At 42.5% G+C, this 10,094-nt stretch overlaps 1 protein-coding gene and 1 long non-coding RNA gene across 2 annotated transcripts in view; one reads left to right on the top strand and one right to left on the bottom strand.

Moving 5' to 3' along the window:
- LOC308086001 (immunoglobulin superfamily member 11-like) overlaps nucleotides 1-10,094 on the bottom strand; it is a gene marked incomplete at both ends in the record, with an annotated part of 302,311 nt that overhangs the window by 83,642 nt on the left and 208,575 nt on the right. The window lies entirely within an intron of this gene.
- LOC308085699 overlaps nucleotides 417-10,094 on the top strand; it is a 44,635-nt gene continuing 34,957 nt past the window's right edge. Inside the window, exon 1 of the long non-coding RNA XR_013933206.1 lies at nucleotides 417-566. This is a non-coding gene — a long non-coding RNA (uncharacterized lncRNA). The remainder of the gene's footprint in view (nucleotides 567-10,094) is intronic.

Here is a 10,094-nt window from a genome sequence, read left to right as displayed (position 1 = left end):
ATAGTCTTCATCACTAGTTGAGTTTAACTAAAGAGCTATAGTCGTGTCAAACCAGAAACAGGATGGTGTCAAAGGTCGTGTCAAACCACACACAGGTAAAGTCTAAGCCCCAAATTCAGACAAAATGTGATTTCTGATCCAGATTGGAGTCAGATTGGTTTGATGTCTGAACAAGGCTGAGGAATGTGACTCAAATATGATTTACACAAAATCAGTTATATTGTATTGACATACTCTACCACACAGACTGTACAACATAGCATTTTATCACAAATAAGTTACATAATACAGATTTAAATGAATCTACATGGTGTGTGGGAGGAGTTACATGTGAAATGTGTCATATAGTTTCAACCTCCTCCTGCCTGGGTTTCAATCAGGAAGAGAAGAGACGTCAGTTAAACGAGACAGATAAACCTCTAGTCAGTCAGATAAACACAGTGAGTTTGATGGTGCAGATTGTTGTTGTTTTATCATCATTAGGAACATTGTTATCAACATGAAGGGCCTCATGGCTCCACTGTTCATCTGGCTGTTGGCAGTGTCTGGACTCAGCATCACACCTGGTAGGTGAAAAACTACATTAATAAATGTATTAAAGTCATTAAATGTCTGATGAACCACTTCAACCCTCTATTCTTAGTCAAACAAACCTGAGTTTGTATCTCTACGGACAATTTCTTCTCCAAAAATAGCCGATCTACAAGCTCACAGAGCGTCACGGTGCGACGTGTTGTGAGCTTGTAGATCGGCTATTTTTTGGCCAACGTTCACCTCGTAATATGGATGCCGGGGTTGAAGTGGTTAATAAATGTGTAATAAATGTATTATTATGGATAGATGTGTTGAACCCTCATGTCTCTGTTCTGAGGGTGAACATTGGGTGAAAATAGCAGCAACACGCAGCATTATGAGATCTGCTGCTAGATCCACCATTTTTATTTTTTATTTCAAAGATACGTTGTGTAGAATGACAAGAAAATGGTGGCCTCTTGTACACCACTGGTCAGGGTTTTAAGTGGTTAAATAAATACATAAATAATATCTGTCATAAAATTGAATGAATACATGAATATCAAAGGAAAAAGGACATCAATTAAATATTTATTACAATTTAGTTACATATTTCTTGGTCCAAGCTGACTGTATGTTATGGTTTCACTGCTGCTTTTTACACACACACACACGCACGCACGCACGCACGCACGCACGCACGCACGCGCGCGCGCGCGCGCACACACACACACACACACACACACACACACACACACACACACACACACACACACACACACACACACACACACACATGTAACCCAGGTAACTAACCAAGGTAACCAGGTAACCATGGTAACCAGACAATCAGCCTGTCAATCATTCAATCAGGCAGATCAGTATAAATGTCTGGTTACCTGGTGTCATTTCCTGCCACTCCCTCCACTCCCTCCTGAGTGTTTGTTTGCAGCATGGTGTGTCTGCTGCTGCTGTGCTGTTAACTCTTATGCTCCTATGCTTCATACTCAACGGTGAGTTAAAGTACATTGGTTCAGTGTCAATGATTTGGTTGCTTGGTCATGGTACAATGTACAATGTTGTGTGTTTGTACAATGTTGTGTGGTAAAATGTTGTCTGCCATTTGAACTGCTTCTGCCTTGGGCTAGTGGAGCTAGCAGTTACAAAAATGGCAGATCAACAAGGCTGAACTTGCCTTGAGAATATTTTGAGTTTAATTTTGATGAAGTGTGTTATGACTTCATGTTTTGAGTATATTTTTGTATTTTATTTTCCATGAATTTATTATTTAATGAAAATCATGATAAGTATTATTTAATGAAAATCGTGAAATAATGACACTAATTTATTATTTAATGAAAGTCATGAAATAATAATTTGTTGAAACTTGAACCCTGTTTTACAACGATAGATTACTGATTGCTTTATTTCACCTGGCCTTTTAGGTCAGGTTTTTGTGATTCGGCTGGAGATCCGATCCCATGTTGATGGCGAGCCTCCCAAACTGACCCAACTGGACCTCGATTCTGGAGCCTAATTCCCCACCTCCACTCTGTGTGGTAGGAACAAAGGAAAGGTTCCATGCCCCTTGTATTCTCTCCCCAAAGGAGAACCCCCCCCCCTGAAAGATCCACTGACACTTCAGACTTTAAAGGGCCCCCATTTTTTATTTTCCTTATAAATGCAATGTATGTTCTGAACTATTACTCTGTTCTAATACAATCTTTAAGTTGAACCTTTGTCTCTGTCTCATTCCTTGGGTTTTACACACATTGAGCTCTCCACCGAACCTAGTCTATACTAAAAGCCGTTATCCTTGTGCAACTGGCTACAGCTTGGCGAGCCAGCTAGGAGCTCAATAAGTGTGAAACCCATTGAATTGTTTTTTTTGCATTTTCAAGTTGAGATGGATTTCATCAAACAATCAGGTGTGAAGTTAGCCAAATCTGTGATTGTCAGAGGTGACAAAAACACAGCAGAAACAGATGAAACCCTCTTTAAATGTTTGAAACAATATGGGCCGATTGAACAAGTCACTCCAGTGGATGACCCTACCAGTACGGATCACAAAAACTTGATTGTTGAATTCAAAGACGAAGATACTTTAGAAGCGTTAGAGCCCCTGTTGCCAATGGTACATCGCATGGATGATGAAGGGGTTGTGTATCGAATAAGTTCCTTGGCAAATGAGTACGCAGCTACAGTAGGTGGCACACACACTGAGAACTACCTCAAACAGATTGCAGAAGTAGCCACCTCTAGTGGCAGAAGATTTGAGGTTGTGTTAAAAGATATGCTCACTCAGATGAGTAAAGAACTGAGAAAACCCAGTGGAGAGGAGGGATCTGTTCTAAATGTTGAACAGGAAAGCTCTGTGCCTGACCGGCATGAGCCGCAAACAGAAACTGGAGGCACCAGACGTGTCAGGAGAACAGTGTCTCTAGCAGGAGATGACTTAAACCCCCCTGACATACAAAAAGTTGTGGTGGAACATATATTGAAGAAGGATATCTGTGCCTTCTCTGGGAAATGTCCCAAACCCAACAATGAAGCAGACTATGAAACATGGCGCTCACAGATTGACTTGTTGCTTGCTGATCCTAGCATGTCTGCCTTACATGTCACCAGACGAATCCTTGAGAGCTTGCTGTCTCCTGCAGCTGATGTGGTTAAAGGGCTAGGATCTGAAGCTCGTCCTGTTACCTACTTGCAAATCCTTGATGCAGCCTTTGCCACTGTCCAGGATGGAGAGGAGCTTTTTGCTCAGTTCTTGACTACCTACCAATGAATCACTCACTCCCATATGGATACAGAGCAGTGCTGAAAATCCTTGAGTTGAGACACAACCAATCCAATCATGGTGTAATCAGACTGCATGGAAAAACTCCACAAACCATTCCACCAGGAAGAACAGTAGTTTTGGAGGGAACATCTACCAACTGCTTTTTACAAAATGCTGTCATTGTTGAACATCCATCTTCATTCTCTTTGCCTGGCAGCTTGATAGTTCAATCATGTCTGGTTGACTGTTCCAACCTTCAGCCATGTCAGTTGCCTGTCATTGTGAGCAATGAATCCGATCATGATGTCATTATCCCTGCCAGATCTGCTATTGCACAAATGAGTACAGTTAACACCATTTCAAGGGAGCAAAGCGTGTCTGATCCAGTTCATTCTTTATCACAGCCACTGAATTTCAACTTCAGTGACTCACCTCTCTCACCTGAATGGAAAGATCGCATTACAGCTAAGCTTAATAGCATTCCAGAGGTTTTTGCAAAACATGACCTTGACTTTGGCAGAACTGATAAAGTTACTCACCGGATCAAACTGTCAGATGACACGGCATTCAAGCAAAGACCAAGACCCATCCATCCCCAAGATGTCGATGCTGTCCGTACACACTTGCAGGAACTATTTGAAAGCGGAGTAATCCGTGAATCTGAATCTCCCTTTGCATCACCCATCGTGGTGGTAAGGAAAAAGAATGGAAGTGTACGGCTCTGTATTGACTATCGGAAATTGAACTTACAAACCATTAAGGATGCTTATGCCCTGCCAAAGCTTGAGGATGCTTTCACAGCTCTCTCTGGATCTAAATGGTTCTCAGTACTCGACCTGAAATCTGGTTATTATCAAATTGAAATGGAGGAAGCAGATAAAGCCAAAACTGCCTTTGTATGTCCTTTAGGATTCTGGGAAATTAATCGCATGCCTCAAGGAGTAACAAATGCATCGAGCACTTTTCAACGTCTCATGGAGAAATGCATGGGAGAAATGAACTTGAAGGAAGTCCTTGTCTTCATTGATGACTTGATTATCTTTGCACCTACCTTAGAAGAACATGAAGCAAGGCTGATGAAAGTGCTCAATCGGTTGAAAGAATATGGCCTGAAACTGTCTGTCGAAAAGTGCATGTTCTTTCAAACAGCTGTTCGATACTTGGGACATGTGGTATCACACGAAGGTGTCGAGACCGATCCAGACAAGATTAAAGCACTCACTACCTGGCCAGTTCCCAAAACCTTGAAAGATCTAAGATCCTATCTTGGGTTCGCCGGGTACTACAGAAGATTTATAAAAGGCTACTCTGCTATCGTTAAACCCCTCCATGACCTTACATCTGGTTATCCACCATCCCAGAAGAAATTCAAATCGACAATAAAACCAGAACAGTACCTGAATCCCAAGGAGCCATTTGGTGGGCGTTGGACATCTGCTTGTCAGGAGGCTTACGATACCATAATTCAAAAACTCACTACTGCTCCAATTCTAGCTTTTGCTGACCCGCAGAAACCATATCTCCTCCATACTGATGCCAGCTCCATTGGTCTTGGAGCTGTGCTATACCAGGAACAAGAAGGACAAAACAGAGTCATTGCTTATGCCAGCAGAGGACTCTCTCGAAGTGAATCCCGATATCCAGCACATAAACTGGAATTCCTTGCTCTCAAATGGGCAGTAACAGAAAAGTTCAGTGACTATCTATATGGCAATGATTTCACGGTTGTAACAGATAATAATCCTCTTACTTACCTCTTGACAACAGCCAAACTGGATGCAGCCAGTTACAGGTGGCTTGCTACGCTATCCACCTATTCCTTTAAGATCCTGTATCGAGCTGGCAAGCAAGCTGCTGATGCAGATGGGCTTTCTCGCAGACCACATGGTGATCTGTTGGATGATTTCAAGTCTCAGAAGGAAAGGGAACGAATATGGAAATTCTGGGACCATCATCTACCTGATTCTGAATTCATTCCCCTTGATCAACCCACCGTTCAAGCCATCTGTGACAGACAGCTCATCTACAGTTCCAATACCAATCCTCATAACTTGACCCTTGTCCAATCACTGTCCATGTCCATTAAAGCCCTACCAGACAGTTTTGTTAACGACAAGCAGTTCGGATCCTCAGTCATTTCTCATCTTACAGAAACTGAGATCGCTGCAAAACAAAGAGCAGACCAAGTCATTCAGCATGTCATAACTCAACTGGAAAGTGGAGTCACACCACCACCTACCTTGAGGGACGAACTTCCAGATTTACCACTTCTTCTTAGAGAATTAACTCGGTTGGAGTTCCGGAACAACATTCTTGTAAGAAGGCGACAAATTGGTTCTCAATGCTCTTTTCAGCTTGTCTTACCACAAGAACTGCGAAACCAAGTTCTCACCAGTCTGCATGATCATATGGGCCACATGGGAATAGAAAGGACACTTGACCTGGTCCGAACCAGATTTTATTGGCCAAGAATGTCTGCTGATGTATACACCAAGATCAAAACCTGTGAAAGGTGTGTGAAAAGGAAATCTTTGCCTGAGAAAGCGCCACCTCTTGTCAATATAAAAACAACCAGACCGTTGGAACTCGTTTGCATGGATTTCTTATCATTGGAACCAGATGGAAGGATCAAGGACATTCTGGTAATGACAGACCATTTCACAAAATATTCCGTTGCCATTCCCACACCCAATCAAAAAGCCAAAACAGTTGCCAAATGTTTATGGGATAACTTCCTAATCCATTATGGTATTCCGGAAAAACTTCACAGTGATCAAGGACCAGATTTTGAATCCCGGACAATAAAGGAACTCTGCAAGGTGACTGGAATTCACAAAATACGGACTACACCATATCACCCCAGAGGAAACCCAGTGGAACGTTTCAATCGTACACTATTGAACATGCTTGGAACTCTGACAAATCAGGACAAAACTCATTGGAAGGATTTTGTCAAACCACTAGTACATGCATACAACTGCACTAAGAATGATGTCACTGGATTTACACCATACGAACTCATGTTCGGACGTCAACCAAGACTCCCAATTGATTTAGCCTTTGGACTACCTGTTACAGACAACCAACATGCATCCCATTCTCAGTATGTCCAAAACCTTAAATCTCACCTGGAGGAAAGCTATAAAATAGCAACTGGAAATGCAGGAAAAGTCATGGAAAGAAACAAAACCAGATTCGACAAGCATGTCAAAGCTTCTGATTTATCTGTGGGAGATCGCGTTTTGGTCAGAAATGTACGCTTGAGAGGAAAACACAAATTAGCAGACAAATGGGAATCTGATGTGTACATTGTTGTTAAAAGAGCTGGTACTCTTCCTGTTTACACAGTCAGACCGGAGAATAAGGACAAGCCTTCTCGAACACTACACCGAGATCTTCTGCTTCCTTGTGGTTATTTGCCTGCACCTGAAAGATTTGTTCTTCCAGACACCTGGAAGAAACGGCTAGTCAAACCAAAACCTCTCCCAAATGCAGACAATCATATCGATACGGATGATCTATCAGATGATGGAATCATTCCATCTCACTGGTACACTGGATCTTCCAACTCTGAACTTTCTAGATTCACAACAGTAATTGATATACCGAACTCTTCTGCTATGGATCCAACACCCATGGAGACCACACAGAACACATCCTCTGATGTAGTAGCAGAGGATCTTCCTCGGAACCTATCTAACTTACCTGATGTCACTGACGACCCTGAGAATTCATACTTACCTGATAACGCTGACAGCCCTTTAAACTTACCTGGAAGTGCAAAACCCAGTTCTGAACCGGCTGATGAACCCATGGATGTAACCGATTCCCCCAATTTACCACTTACCTCGGATTCCTCCGGCTCAGTAAATAGTGACGACCTTGCTCCCGTAAGGCGTTCAACTAGGACCCGGAGACCACCAGACCGATTTGGTTATTCAAAACCTGGGCAACCAGTATTAGATGCAGTTCAATCATTGTTTCATGGTTTAACTACTGCATTTACGTATGCCCTGGCAGGCCCAGGTCAAATAAATACAAAAAAACATGTTTTTGTCTCCGCCGGAGGCGGAGAGTATGTTTTCGCTTCGTCCCGCTGTGTGTTCACCTCCCTCCTAGCCAAGCTAACATTGGTCAAGCTCCACGTGACACATGTCAATATGTTGACACCCAATGCCTTTGATTGGCTAGAGCAGTGTATATCAACCCTGGCAAACGTACCAATTTTGGGCCGGGGCTACTGCTGAGGTGTGCCACGCCGTTTGAAGGAGGTTTGAAAAAAAATCATTTTGAAAAAAAAAAAATATATATATATATTCAGGCATGCTAACAGCCCCGAGGTGAAAAGGGTGACAACATGCTGTTTTTTTTCGGGTCAGGTGTCACACTATTGCCCTATTTGGATTCAAAACAGCTAGTGGCAGCTGAAAAGCTACAAGTTTGCATGTCTGAATAATGCAAAAAACGAAATATTTGTTTGCATTTGCTTTTTTTCTCCCCCATATATTTTCATGATAAAAAAGTGCGTATCGTATCGAAATCGTATCGAAGTTGTGTGCCCAATATCGTATCGTATCGTTTCGTGAAATGTGAAAATCGGCACACCCCTAGTGTGTGTATATAGATATACCGTATATATATATATAATTATATATACCGTATATCTAGGTGTGCCCTGGGATTTTTTGGCTATGCCAGGTGTGCCTTGGCACAAAAAAGGTTGATAGACACTGGGCTAGAGGGACGCATGACGAAATCAAATCCTATAAATAGGTGTGTCACTTCAAAAAAAAAAAATGTTTTTTGAAGTGAGGTAAGACAGGATCAATCAGTCTTGATTGGAACAGTACCTTCCAGTCCAAATCACCCGTCCGTGCGTGTGTGTGTCCTTCTGAGAACACCTAACATTGGTCAAGCAAAGGCGCAGAAGGCCAAAGCTAAGAAAGCATACTCATCTACAACAGTAACACAGAAGAGGACTATAGAGTTGAATTGATCCCACAACAACAAGGCCGAAGTCTTAATACTGTAACAATTGGCCACCTTGATCAAATACATTATGTAGCACTAGAGAAAACTGACATAGATCAAACACACCAATCAACTGCTGAAACTGTTCAAGACAACAATGAAGATGAAGAAGACAGACAAGTATTTGAACAAACCAGTCAATTACGACCACTCCCATATGACACATTGCTTCAAGAAGAACATTCTTTAGATGCAAACACTACATATTCAGTCGCCCCTGCAGAACACCAAAAACCACGCACATTCTACCAACAGTACCTTGCAGTACAAATCACCCGTCCGTGCGTGTGTGTGTTCCTCTGAGAACACCTAACATTGGTCAGTTTTACGTGACATCACAATATGTAATATAAATATATAAATAGGAGGCTGAGATCACACAATGTAACTAACTCCCATTATGCAAACTAAAGAAGCAGCAAATGAGCATCTGAAACCTGATGAAGACGCAAAGGCGCAGAAGGCCAAAGCTAAGAAACAGAGAGAAGGAATGAAATTAAGAGTATGTTTTCGCTTCGTCCCGCCGTGTGTTAGCATGGCCCCTAGCCAAGCTAACATTGGTCAAGCTCCACGTGACACGTGTCAATATGTTGACACCAATGCCTTTGATTGGCTAGAGGGACGCATGACGAAATAAAATCCTATAAATAGGTGTGTCACTTCAAAAGGCCATTTATGACTTTTGAAGTGAGGTAAGACAGGATCAATCAGTCTTGATTGGAACAGTACCTTCCAGTACAAATCACCCGTCCGTGCGTGTGTGTGTCCCTCTTGAGAACACCTAACATTGGTCAAGCAAAGGCGCAGAAGGCCAAAGCTAAGAAAGCATACTCATCTACAACAGTAACACAGAAGAGGACTATAGAGTTGAATTGATCCCACAACAAGGCCGAAGTCTTAATACTGTAACAATTGGCCGCCTTGATCAAATACATTATGTAGCACTAGAGAAAACTGACATAGATCAAACACACCAATCAACTGCTGAAACTGTTCAAGACAATGAAGATGAAGAAGACAGACAAGCATTTGAACAAACCAGTCAATTACGACGACTCCCATATGACACATTGCTTCAAGAAGAACATCTTTTAGATGCAGACACTACATATTCAGTCGCCCCTGCAGAACAGCAAAAACCACGCGCATTCTACCAAGACGACCCGTTCTACCAAGACGACCTGTGCTATTAAAATAGCACGGGTCTGCTGGCGGAGACTTGTGCTCCGAGGAGCACATTTTCTAGTTTGTAATGTTGGAGTTAACAGAAACATGCTTTGGAGTTAAACAGTTACAATTAATCACCTTTTTTGTAGAGTCCATTTTTAGGCAACTGCCAAAGATGGATGTTATGCTGGCTTTGATGTGGTCCAGCCTGGTCAGAATATCCCGGCCATAAACAGCCAGCATCCACCTGTGAGAAGGGACAGCTAGTGGCTCAGGTGGCTCCTGGAACTTGACAGGGAGTAGGCCCGGCCGAGAAGCAAAGTTTGAGCACATGCCAAGGTACCGGCAGAGGCACTTAAGCCACTCCTCGCTGTGGTTTTCCCTCAGCTGTTTGAACAAGCGGCTGGGGCTGTTACCCAGGGTCCTCTCCCTCAATAAGCGTATCACCCGGATGTCACAAGCGTATCTGAGTTAAACAAAGGGAAAGAGAGACAAAAAGACAAGCATTAAAAGCAGCTAGTGTTTCAATGACAAACATTTGTGACTCAGGCTAAATAATCTCAGTACACTCACTTTTGAGTCAGGATCAGTCTGAACTCCA

Source organism: Gymnoscopelus braueri, assembly GCF_963280865.1.
Source record: "Gymnoscopelus braueri genome assembly, chromosome: 5".
NCBI classification, from domain to species: Eukaryota; Metazoa; Chordata; class Actinopteri; order Myctophiformes; family Myctophidae; genus Gymnoscopelus; species Gymnoscopelus braueri.
This window is presented reverse-complemented; position numbering and strand designations above follow the sequence as displayed.